Source organism: Cataglyphis hispanica, chromosome 16 (assembly GCF_021464435.1).
Source record: "Cataglyphis hispanica isolate Lineage 1 chromosome 16, ULB_Chis1_1.0, whole genome shotgun sequence".
Taxonomy (NCBI): Eukaryota; Metazoa; Arthropoda; class Insecta; order Hymenoptera; family Formicidae; genus Cataglyphis; species Cataglyphis hispanica.
The window spans coordinates 252,459-266,620 of record NC_065969.1 but is presented as its reverse complement, the minus strand read 5'-3'; positions in this window follow the sequence as shown (position 1 = coordinate 266,620).

Sequence of the window (14,162 nt, the reverse complement as noted above, 5' to 3'; positions counted from 1 at the left end):
ATCGATAACTGCGACAATGACTTTTTCGCGAAAACGACGAAGACGGCGATAAGAGCAAAAGCGTCATAACACTTCGCGGAAACGATAACACCATGAGAAGCAAGATCAAATGTATGGGATCAAATAAATTTTACCCGACAATATTGATTCGCTATTGGGTTTCTCATCTCATATAATACAATCGAATAAATGGTACGCTTCTGCTTGCGAATAACGTTAAAGGTCATTATACTTCCCGATAAATCTGTAAATATTATGACCGTTAACGTTATTCGCGTAGAATGCAATATCACGACAGGAGCGTATCATACCGATAAATCCACGCACACACAAATCCATACACGAGTTTGCGCTGAACATTCCGCCCAGAATAAAACCGCCGTACTGTAGGATATGTACTCGAAATTTCAAAAAACGTACTACGGTTGCGATAAGGACGAAGCGCTCTTTAATTTAGTCAAATTTAAAACGTATGGTCCGATAATAGTTATTGATTGTTCTCGATAGAATAAATCGATCAAGAGCGCCACCGTGGACATTCATATTGAGTTCGACTGCTAGGAGAATGTTCCCTCTAACATCATAGCTTACTATCTCATTACTCACGAGTGATGGAGTATAATCCGGTCACTAACATCGTGCGCAGAATCGTGTAGGATAATCTAGAATATTGTAGAAGGAGAATAAAAATGTTTAAGGAGAGTACTTGAATTACAAGGTCCAAAAAAAATCGGTTTTTTTATTATCTTAATTAATAGTAATACTATTCAAGTATATAATCCTAAAGTTACAGAGAGAAATTCAAAGTATTTCGTTAGATATAGCTATCGAAGCACAGGTATATGACCAAATAGCCGGATGCCGCGAGACTTACTAATACAGACGTAGCAGCTAATCTGTATTAGTCAATCCCAAGTAATGGGGGCTCCCATTTCTCACGATCTGGCAGCTCTGGTAATAGTGTTTACAAAGGAACTTTCGTAGCAATGCAGCCCTCGGCTTCAAGTTATTGTCAACTGTTAATGGAGCTCCAAATTTCGGTGATTAAAAATGCTTCTAAACGGCAAAATGTCATTGTATCCGAAAACAAAGGAAAACGATAACCAACGTTCATCGAGATAAAGAAAGAGTTTTACAGTAATCAGTTTAAATACATTCAGGGCCATATATCTATACTGGATTTGAAATAAATAAAAGAATCGTTTTTGTTATGAAACTGTTAGGCCTCGGTCGAAGAGCTATAAATATTTTTTGTGGACTAATGGATATGGGCCAAGGCATGAGTACAAGTGCGTTTGACCGAATTGTGCGATATGTACATGAAACGGCGAAATCAATTTTTGATGCTGTATGTAAGAGAGCCATGAAAGAAGAAAAACAGACAAATATCATGAAAGACTTGCAATAAAGTTGAAAATATCAGGCGATGACTCTTGAAAGAAGCGCGAATTTATTTCTTTATACGGTGTAACGACGCTCATCGGTTATTATTCTAGAAAAATAGTAGATTTCGTTATTAAAAGTAGCTACTGCCAAGTCTGTGTGTTTTGGAAGAAGAAAGCAGGTACTGATGAGAATACTAAATGGTACGAAGAGCATGAAGAACAGTGTTTTGCAACTCATAACTCGGCAGAGAAAATGGAGGTAGATGCGAAAAATGTTTTCAAGAAAAAATTCGGAATAAAATATTTGAATTACATTGGAGACGGCGACTCCAAATCTTATAAGGCCATTTTAAATTTAAATCCATACGGTAACAAATTTCCAATAATAAAGAGCGAATGCATTAGCCACGTTGAAAAGAGAATGGGAACGCGATTTAGAAATTTGAAAAAAAAATAAAAACTTGATGGTAAGGGTAAATTAACTGATGTATTTATAAAAAAAGTTAACTACTTATTATGGACTTGCAATAAGGCGAAACGTGAATTCTGCAGAAGACACGAAAAAAGCTATTATGGCCAGTTTAAATCATTTATCATCTACGAATAAAAATCCTAAGCACGACAAATGTCCAGCTGGAACTGGCAGCTGGTGTAAGTGGCGCAAGGTTCAAGCGGATGGTGCAAAGAAAGAGTTCAACCATTCTCCTTCACTTTATGTTCTCCCAATGTTCTTAAGCACTTGATTCCTATTTATGAAAATCTGTTGATGATCTTCTAACAAGGTGCTTGGACGGACATACGCAAAACTCGAATGAGAGCTTCAACTCTACTGTGTGGCGTCTAGCTCCAAAACATTTGAACGCAGGCTTAAAAATTGTTGAAATTACCACCTTTATTGCTGCAAGTGTATTCAATAAAGGATACACGTTTATATTGCGGATGATGAACGAGTTAGAAATTCAAATTGGGCCGCAAGCGAAATATTTCGCTAATGTGTACTACGAGCAGCTTGTTGCGAGACAGTGCCGCCATAGCATGAGCTGCACAAAAGAGGCTCGTTTAGCCCGCAGAATTGAAATAATGCAACAAAATTCGGACTGCTGTAAGTAAAAATAAAATGAAAAGTTACAGGTTTTGTGACCGTAAACTTTAAACGCGTTTTTCTCGAAACACACATTCTTCGAATTCTCGTACAAGATAGAGAAAAATCTATTTGATCAATCAACTTGATCTAAGGTTTTTTAATTACATAATTGCATTCTTTTCTATGTGAAACTAAGATATTAAAAATAAAATTAAATTTATTTTTTATACAACAATTAAGTTGAAAAGTTTGTGCGAAAATCGTAACTTTTTTTTCAAAATCTCACTATTTATTTAATTTTTTATATTTTAGAAATTTTTTAGGTTGATATAGAAGGTAATTGAATAACAATTAATAAATTTTTTTGTTTTTTTGTTACAGTCAAAAATTACGCACGCTAGATTGTATGAGGGCGTACAACTTCATTGTAAACATTGCTGAATATTGTTGACTAAAAATCAATATTTTCATATAAAAAAAAATTTTGTTAATGTCAAAATATGTAATAAAACATCCCAAAAATTTTAAAAAGATTCGTTTTATTGAAGAGAAAGAAAATTGTAAATATTCCTTTTTTTAGCGTTTTAATTCAGGTGCCCTCCTTAAGAAGAGCAAATCTAGAGAATCAACATTTCAACTTCGATTAGCGACGACGATGGATATACCGATTTTCGTTGATCTTCAAGGTTTCATCGTAAACGAAAAATTCATCGTGAAAGAAATAGCTGTGTTGAGAAAAGGAACGGAATTATATCATATCTTCCGCGCGCCGGGATGTACTAACAAAAGCGGAAAAATCGCGAGAGTATTGGCTGACCTCGAATCATCATCAGTTCAAATGAAACGACGGGTACGTCAATTACGAATCGATGAAAAAACTTGTTCGAGACGCAGTGTGCCGTGAATCGAGCTCTAATTCTATGGGGCAAATATACGTCAAGGATCACGAGAAGAAGAAATAGCTGATCGAGATTTTGAGAAACATCGCGGAAAATCGCGACGACGCCATCGAGACCATCGATGTAGATTACGAGGACATCGAATGTTTGGAGCTTCTCGATGCTTCGCGGATTTTTCGATGCGAGTATTACACGAAGAATTGCACGATGGAAAACGTGTGCAAATTGCGTGATTGGTGATTAGAGCGCAATCGATTAAATAATATGTACGATTAATTCTATAATGTATTATATAAAAGTATTATTTCATATGAATATATCTACATATTCGTATTATTATATCTCATATTATATATTATCGTATTATCGTATAAATATACCTACATATTCTTATTATATCTCATGTTATACATTATCGTATTATATATTATCATATTATATAATCTATAAAAAATTTTTTTACTTATATATTAATTTCAAGAAATGTATTTATATTACGTATTTTCAATTATATGCATACTAACAGCGTCTTTGTCTTTCCCTTATCGCGATAATCGCTCGCCGAATCCTTTCCTCCTCCGCAACGCGAACAACGCACAAGCATGTGAAAAAGATAGAAACCGTAAAGAGAAAATTTTAAGCAAATTATATTTTTAAATAATTTTAAATAACTTTAAATAATATGTTTTGTATAAATATTTAAGTAAAATATTAAACTTTAAATAATATGTTTTGTATAAATATTTATACAAAATACTAAAAATACTCCACAATGCGCTTCATCTCGTATTTATCTCGAACGATTATCATTTGCGGTTTTGAGACTTCCGTTCATTAACTCTTGTCAATGTTGCCCAGCATCCAGTTTCTTTATTAAGTATTCAGTCGCGTTTTATTTTTAAGTGAAATGACTTGCCCGAATATAATTTATTGTTTGCGTTATTTTCTTTCTTCGAACGAGGAAACTAATAACGAAGAAATTAACAATCCAGTGTTAACTACCCAGTGTTCTACTTCCGTTTATGAAAATTTTTACGCGCGTTATCTGCGACAGCGGTCGCGCGTAAAATGTCCTCGCGAATCCCGGAGCGACGATGAACGTGTAACGATGCATCCGCCATCGTTCCCGACACGTCGCCCGTCGGAAGTCTGCCGCCCGGCGAACACCAGCCGGGCAAGGGCAGAGGCGCTTAGCGCCCTATTTTTAAAAGCCATGTTTATGACAAACACTGTTTGTCATAAACAACCGAGCGCCGAACGACACCGAACGTTTCCGGCGAACGCCGAACGCTCAATGCCGGAGGCCCCGCGTCGTTTCCCCCACCCCGAAAGGGATGTGAACGGCGCGGGTGTCGCGACCGCTCCGGAAGGGTATGAGAAGTCCGACCGACCGCCAGACCGTACCAGACCGGCACCTGAATCCGCTCGAGCAGTACGCTCCGAGATAATACCAGAAACCGATCCAAGCCGTTGAAAGACAGTGAACCGGAGGTTGACGAGTTCGCAGCCTCCGTCGAGTATTCTCGACTATCTGTTCTCGAGACGAATCCCGTCTTAAAACACATCCGTAAAGGACAGAGAGTGGACGAGTTCGCCGCTTTCCTCGAGGATTCTCGAGCATTTACGATCCGTACACCTGACCGTCCGAACTCCGCGCAAAGACGCATCCCACGATCTCCATCTGGGAACACGCGCCGCGTCACCGACATCGACGCATAAGAACGACTGCAGGCCTGACACCCTGCAGTCCGCGCCGAACACCCGGCCGCATACGATACGCGCCTCACCTCGCGTATCTCGCACGATATCGCTCAATGAGATATCGAAGCATTGACACGCGTTGTCAACACGCGCCCGTCTTACCGCGCACACCTCGCGCCTACGGGCACACATCGACAACACGCGCCCGTCTCACCGCACGCGCCCCACGCCACGAGCCGGGTCCTTTAACCAGACGCGCAAAAACACTGTCTAAACCGGCGTCATAACAGTGCGCTATTATTGTATCGACTAGTATAAAGATTGTAACAGCTGACCATTGCCTTCGAGTGGCAAATAAACGACGTACATACCAACTCACGTCCAATTGTGTTTCAAACCCCTTCACGAATCCTGATCCCGATTGCGCTGTCCGCGCACGCGAAACCGCACGTGAAGCGGCCCGTTACAAACGAAATCGAAGATCCTTCAATGGTTCGCGTAGTTCTTCCCGCTCGTTATCGTCTTCAAACGAAAATTCGAATAGCGAAGAAGCCGATGAAAGCCGCGATATTTATGTCTAGCAACAATACGAATGAAATGAATCATAGTGACGATTCATTGGAGAATTATACATTAGTTATCCCTCCTCCATCCGACGATATGAGCGACGAAGCTCTCCTCCTAGTTCCTCCGCGTGAACGGATCGAACGAGATTGAGCGTTCCTTCCTCGATCGTTCGCGCCCTTCTCTCCATTCGCTAATGTTTCCGCAAACTTTAATAGCGAAGAAGTTATCTACGAAGAAGTTAATGGAACTGCAATAGTTACTTCTACTCCAACGGATGATAGTGATGATCCCTTGGAAAATCATATAGTACTTTCTCGCCAAAATGTAAACGAAATGGACGATTTCTGGGAAAATCCTCCTCGATCCTTCTCCTCCTTCTTCCCTATTTCCTTTTCCTTCTCCTCTCTCTCTTCCTCCATTTCCTCTTCCCAGCTTTTGTTGGCGGCGGATCCTTGCGCTATATCGCGAGCGTGGATTCCGAAGCAACGGTGGACAAGATCAAGAATCTTGGAATGGACGCGGCCTCCCGATCGCGTCGACGGAGGAAGCGGACGATACCGCTTACTTTTAGAACAAATGCGCCACGCCCGGCGAGAGAAGGAGGCGGTTTGAACAACGAATAATAACGGTAAATTTTTATTTTTTAATTTTTAATAATTTTTTCAATAATTTTTTCAATAGATTGTTTTAATTTATTTTTTAATTTGTTGATAGATTATTTTAATTTCTTTAAAGTAACGAAAAATTAAATGTACCAATTCGTAATTCGTAAAAAAATATTTAAAATTTTTCAATTTTTAAAGTAACGATAAAAAATAGAATGTACAAATTAAAAAAATTATTTAAAGTTTTCAAATATTTAATTTTATTAGTAGCGAAAGGCTTAAGTGTACCAATTCGTAAAAATTATTTAAATTTTTTCAAATATAATTATTAACATATTTCTAATTTTATTTAGAGTAGCGATAAATAAATGTGTTGATTCGTAAAAAATTTTATTTAAAATTTTCAAATACATAAAATTGTAATTATTAATATGATAATATTAATAATACGTTTATTTTTAATTCACCAACGTTGACATCTTTGAGGCACGCTGTCGTCGATCAAGTCAAAAGTCGAGGACCTCCTCGCTTCGTTTTTATTGTATAAATTTTTCAATTATATAATATAAAATCATCTTTTCTAAAAATATAAAAAATAACTATTATTAGTACATAAAATGTATTAGTAAATAAAAAATTAAAATAATTAAAATAATTAAAATAATACTCACAATATTATTCCTCGTTCACCGTCGATGATTCCCCCGCAACCGATGACTCGTTCACCCTCAACAACCCCGAGCGCCAATTTGCAGATCAAAGAGAAATCGGATACTAAGATTAAGTACCTGAATTTCGCCCCACTCTTTGCGCGCACGTGTCATCTCTCCGATTAAATTAATAATCACATCCCGCGTGGCTATCAAAGCGTTGTCGACATTAACGATTTTATATACCATATCCATGTCGAAATATTCTCTCTTTATATTATTATCTAACTGCTTAGAATATTTGACGAGCGCCTTTCGCGCTCGTTTCGCTGAACGTTCAATCCTATCGATCCTCTTCATTATTTCCGTCTTAAATAGTTGTCTCGTTCGTCTAGTTTTCGGCACGTTAGAATATTTAAATAGCGTATCTCGCGCCATTAATGCGTAATATTCGACTTGGAGGATTTTTTGAGTTGTATCCATATGGAACAATTTTTACTTCACTATTATACGAACGAAAACACTATAGCGTTTCTCCAAAAATTCTGGATCTTATAAAGATTAAAATACGGATGTCGCGGTAAGCGCTTTATCAATCGCATTGCGATAATCACCCAATTAACTTAAAAAAATAAGAGTTTAAACTCGACCAGCGTGCCGGAAAAGATTTTTTTCCTAACGCGAATCACAGAATAAAATAAAACTATATTAAATAAATTCTAAATTATAATAATATTATAATAATATATTTTTATTAATAATTATATTAAAAAGGAAAAATATAAAAAATGTTTTCCCTTGCACGAATCACGGAAAAAAACTATATTTAAAACTAAACAACAAAACTATATTTAAATTATATTAATAACTGTTTTATTAATTTTATTAATTTTATTATTAAACGCTATCGCTCGTCGTCGAGAAATCGTCATTCGCAATAACGTCATCATTCGCGATAACAATATCATTCGCATTAACGTTATTATCGTGAGTTTCTAACGCCTTTCGAACATGCACAGCTTGCGCGACCTTTTTCAGGCGTATCCCATTTGGACACGTAACAATTGGACACCGCCCGATTAGACACGTATTATTGGATACGTTTTATTGGACACTGCACGATTGGACACGCACATTGCCCGATTGGACACGACACGATTGGACACTACATGATTGGATATGTACATTGCACGATTGGACACCGCACGATTGGATACCGCACGATTGAACATCGTACGATTGGACACCGCACGATCACGGTCACTTTTTCGCTATCATAATCCGAATCCTCTAATGGTGATACTTTTACATCGGAATCATCTTCGTTTTCTTCTTCTTCTTCAACAATATCCATATAAATATTTTCTTCCACTATAACTATGCCATTACCTTCCTCAGATGGTATTTCAATAACAGATTCTTCGTCCGAAATATCAATCATCATAATATCGACATATTCTTCATCTTCGATAATAATAATTTCTTCCTCAGCCATAGCGCACAAAAAAATGTGGCTCAACAAGATTGTCATAAGAAAGTTAACTGAAGATGCTGCACATTTCTATCGATTATATATTTTAATTTTATATCTTTGTCTCCTTTTAATTAGAATATCATTTCATCTACATCAGCGTTTTTCTACATCTCTAGCAAAGTGTGTTGAGAAAAAGATTTAAATTTTATCGATTATGTATATATTGTTATAAAAGATGAGAAAAATAATTAAAATCAGATAGATAAATAATAAAATAACTTATTTATTGGAAGCATCACAAAGAATGTCATTTACAACACATGGTAATAATTTACATCTATAAATGATTCGCTATCAAATATATAATTTTCATGTATCACTTTTGCAGCATCACATACATTAGTGACATTATTACGTTGTATAACAGTTACAAATTGTTTGAATTTTTCATTAATAATATGCGTATTTTCACACAACTAGTAATACATATGATCAATACATTTTTCAAAATCAAATAAATATAATACAGTTTGTAGTTTCATATATAAAGAATTATTATACATTGTAATTTTTATATCCCAATCAGATATTTTAATCACTTCGTTTATTAAATCTCGAATCCACAATGGTTGAAGGGATGACTGTAAAAGTCGTTCAATCTCCTCACGTTTCTGCATCAGTGATTTCCACGTTTCAAAAGGCAATACTATTTGATTGCCCCAGTTATCACCAAGAACCAATTCCACACAAGACAGCCCCAACGCTTATTCCAATTTCCAAATATTTGTAAGATGTCGGAGTTAAGGTGTATCTTCTGCCTATACGAACTGGGTGACGAGGCTCAGATGAAACGCTATAAAAAGAATATTTTAATAAATATTTATTTAAGGAAAAAATATGAAATGTTTTAAGTTAATCGAAACTTACTTGTCACATTTCTTCTTCTTATGCAGTGGAGTTTCATCATCTTGAATTGGAATATAATAATTCATGCGGTTTCCTCCAGCAGGATACATTTTTATCTGAACCTTTCACACAAGCGGTCGATGCAATAAATTATTTAAAATATTATGTGTAATTCTGTAGTATTGCAAATTGTGGTATGAAGAGGATTATTGCTAATGCAATATTTTTCTCAATTCATCAAGCACCGATGTACAGCTGTTATTCGCGATGACATCACCCTCAGATGGAGATTTAGCCGATATACATCTTTCAAGCAGATACATAGCTACTTCACTATGATATCACCCCAGATCTTGCACGATCGTATCAAAATAGTGAAAAATAAAAACAATCATCAAAGTTAAATCACGCTAATATACAAGTAATTAAAACTTTTGCACTAGGAATGGCATTACTCCCCACGTGTGAAATTTAACTGAATATGCAATATATATCTTTCAAGTGCTAATGTGCGTCTGCTTCCCGATGATATCATTTCTAGATATCCAAAATACATGACAAATCACGAGATTATTGAATAAAAAAGTAATATAATAGGACAGCTGCATGCTTTTGCAATGCACTCGGGATTTGACATCATCTCTAAAAAATGTAATATTCGACATTAGTCGAAATGTACGTGACAACCGTGAAATACAGATTTAGTTGAAATATGATACACATAATGGAAAGAAACATCAAGATAGAATATAAAATCATAGTAAAGAGGCACAGTCTGTCAGTATTTTCAGGCGTTCCGAGATAAGAAAGAACATTTATAAGCTTGGAAATATGGCGGAAAACAGTGTGGAACAAAATCTGCGTGAGCAATCTGCATGGCTAAATTCCATAGAGGAATACATTGCGTGGGAGCAACGATGCGATGAATATATCGAATCATTGGAAGAGCAAAGTCGCATTAAACGTCCACGATTATCGATCGGAATTCGACAATAGCTGATTGCCTGATTCAAGGGATTGAAGAACTCGTTACATAAACGTTTTGTACATGCGTTTGCAGGATGCAGTACGCGACAACATGGATTGATTTGGCGAGAAATTGATACGGTGTTCGAGAATAGCATATTGACTTGCGATTATAAATCATAACCATATCTAATCGCGTCAATTTTTCGAGGATGCCAAAAACATTGTGCTCGAACATGTGCAAAATGTAATGAAAAAATACTTTAATGTGAAAATTAATACAGTGTTCAATAGTGAATTTGTGACGGGTGATAAGTGTGTAAATAAAAGTATAAACACCAAAAACTATGAACTCTTCCGCACGTCCGATTTACACGAATGGTACGAGCGGCGCGTTATCGAGCCTACTTTAGCATCGCTCAAAGAATTTCAGGAACGCGATAGCGGGTGGGCATTGTCGCGAATACTCGATTTGACTGTAAATATAAATAAATATAATCCTATGCGCGCGGGATGTCACATAAAATTATCGCAAGAGATAATGATGAAGAGAGCGGTGATCAATGTGCAATCTAAAGACAATGCGTGTTTCGCGTAGTCTCTATATCCAGCTGCAAGGTAGGCCGAGAATCGTCGTACCCGCATTACGCACCAGTACTGAATCTCCAAGACATTGAATTTCCAGTGACTGTGAACCAAATTAAAAAATTCGAACTTGCTAACAATATCTCTATAAATGACGTATATTATGATCGATACAAAGTGCTGCGCAACAGGGCGCAAAATCTTATGCGTTCTGCAAAGCGAGTATTATGTCAACATCTTCAATCGGGAAGGCAAGGCATCTGAGGTCTGGGGTAGGTTGAGACATCTAGGTCTTATTAAGGCCAGGGACACCGGAGGGCGTCTTTCGCACTCTGTTGAAGAGCTTAATGCATTCTTTGGACATAATGCGGAATATGCTGATTATGTGGAGGACGACTCTTTGAGTGATATTCTTGAGGGATTTTGATGACGGGAGCTTCCACTGGAATTATGTAGTGCTGCGGGATATCGCGAGAGTGGTTTCCAGGACCAAATCAGAGGTGGGTGGAGATAGCATCTCCTTGAGATTGTTGAAACTGACAATCCACTGTACACTGCCTATTTTGGAGCATCTATTCAATTTCTCCTTGATGAATGGTGTTTTCCCTGTGAAGTGGAAATCGGCTCTTATCTGTCCGATACCTAAAGTCAGGAATCTTACATTGGTGCAACATTATCGACCAATATCTATACTTCCTATTTTGTCGAAGGCGTTGGAGCGATTGGTTTGCGCGCAGATTCGTGTCTATCTTTAGGACTCTGGTTTATACGATCCATGTCAGTCTGCTTATCGGAACAACCACTCTACGCAAACTTGTCTGATTCAGATGCTGGACGAGGTGAGACATGCAGCTGACCGAAGGATCGTCACTGTGTCTGTTTTCTTCGATTTTTCGAAGGCTTTTGATAAAGTGGATCATTTTTTGCTAATCAAGAAATTGAAGAACTTAAACTTTTCTGAGAGTGTCCTGCGTTGGATACACTCTTACTTGACTGAGCGGACTCAGGCGGTTAAAGATCGCATAGAGGGTACAACCTCATCTCCGTCTCCCGTCAGGGTTGGGGTACCGCAGGGCTCTGTGTTGGAACCCTTGCTTTTCACTCTGTATCTAGCTGATTTTAGTCATGTGGTGCAAGTACAATTTTTATGCTGACAATCTCCAAGCCTACATCCATTGTGAACCAAGAGATTTATCTCACACCATCCGGAAGGTCAATGAGATTGATGCTATTCTTGGATAGTCTAGTACTAACAGACTCATCTTAAACTCAGATAAGACTCAGGCTATAATTATGGGAACATCGAGATTTGTAAATGTATATTGTATCGAAAAGAACATTGTCTCGCTACATCTTTCGGCGCAAAGAAAGGAAAGACACTTGCTATACATCGAAGACAACAACGTTGGACATTTCGCGTGGATCAAGAATTTATCCAGGCTCATGAGCTCGCAATTGAGCAAACATAATGGTCAAAAATGCATTTGTGATCAGCACGTATATTATATATATTTTGTGGAGGTTGCTTGGATGTGTTCGGTAGAAGGATGTCAAAATGACTGCACAGTTTCTACGTTCAACAATAAATATATTCTCGTATTACAAGTTTAACTATTTGTGTGGCTCTGAGAAGGGCCAATTGCGCCGCTTCTGGCGGCTACTCTAATGGCGGGCCGCCATGAGATACTCAGCGTTGTCTTAGTCCATTGTCGTGGAGGTTTAGCTTTTTAGTGGTTTTGCGTTTCCTCCTCGATGGAGGTTCCTTCCTCTTTGGAGGTTTGTATGTTGTTTCCGTCTGAGTTGCAGCGGTCCTGGTCTTCTCCCAGTCGGAGTCGGAGGATTGTGTGGCCTGCTTTACTCCGTTCGAAGCGTGATGTTGCGTGCGTCGATGGATGCGGATGCAAGGCTGTGTTTGTGTAGCCTGTTGGTCCCTCTGCGTATTACTCCTAGGAGGAGTGCGTGCCAAAGGTGAGAGAAGCGTTGGAACAGTCCCCGGGTATGACAGCGAAGTGTAGCGCCGGAGCCGAATGTCCCAAGTGGCCAGGAGGCTCCTCAGAGGTCTTGTGTAGCGTGCCGGAGAGAGTGTTAACGGTTGCAGCTTCCACGGGAAGTATTCCTGCGGTCCCTTCAATTGTTACTTTCGCTAGTTCGTCAGTGCTAGGACGTCAGTGTGGTCCTCGTCCACTTTGCGTCGTTCTTCCACCCCTGGCGACGGTTGGGTAGACTGATTTACTTGATTGCTGTTTACCAGCGTAGACCGCCTTAAGCGGATATCAAAGTAATCGTACTCATGTATCTAATGTTAACGCGCTCGAAAACGTGAGCAGACTGATTTATCAGGCAGTCTCGCTGCCCTATATACTGTTCTTAATGTTTCTTAATAGCGAGTTTGCGATTTGTCCAAATCGCCGCTTCGCGGCTAAGTATTTGACTACCTGAACCGGTGTGTTTAGCGCGTGGGTCCTGGCGTTGCACGCGAGTCCTCGCGCGCCTTGTTAAGGGCTGCGCTCCATGCTTTAATATTCGCACGCCTTGCTAAGACTTGTGCTTCCTACTTGGCGGTGGCGATAGTTTGTCACATATTTTATATATTATATTTTTTATTAAATATATACAAAAAAATTAATTATTTCCTTTACAGATATTTGCATTACTTTGGATCAGAAGACAAGTTATAGTCACATACGGTGGACTGCCGAGAGATGAACGACTGCACTATCCGATTACCGAGCGATAAGGACAAGTGGTTCACGTTCAACAACTTCAATCGGAAAGAGCGGCTTCCTTTCATCGTGTACGCCGACTTGGAGCTTTGGAGTTTGAAGCGTTTGAAGAAGACGGAAAAAGAAAAAAATTATCAACATCACAAAGTATTTAGTACCGCTTATTATATACATTGTGCGATGAAACATTATTCGCGTATCATTCTCGTCGTAATAGCGATTGTATCGCGTAATTCATCGAAAGAACTTAAAAATTTAGCGCAACGTGTAAAATCTATTTTAACCACTAATGTCTCCATTGTAAATTTAACGCGAGAAAAATGGGAAAAATTTAATAATGCGACGCATTGCCACATATGCGAGAAATCATTCGTACGATACACGAATATGCGATCATTGCCATCTGATCGGGCAATACCGAGGTCCTGCACATTCAAATTGCAATTTAAATTATAAGGACTCTTTTTGCATTCCAATAGTTTTTCATAATTTATCCGGTTACGACTCACATTTTATAATCAAGAAAATAGCTATAGCGTTCGAAGGAGGAATCGAGTTACTGTCGATAACAAAAGAAAAATATATATATTTTACAAAAAATGTTAAACTTGCAGAAG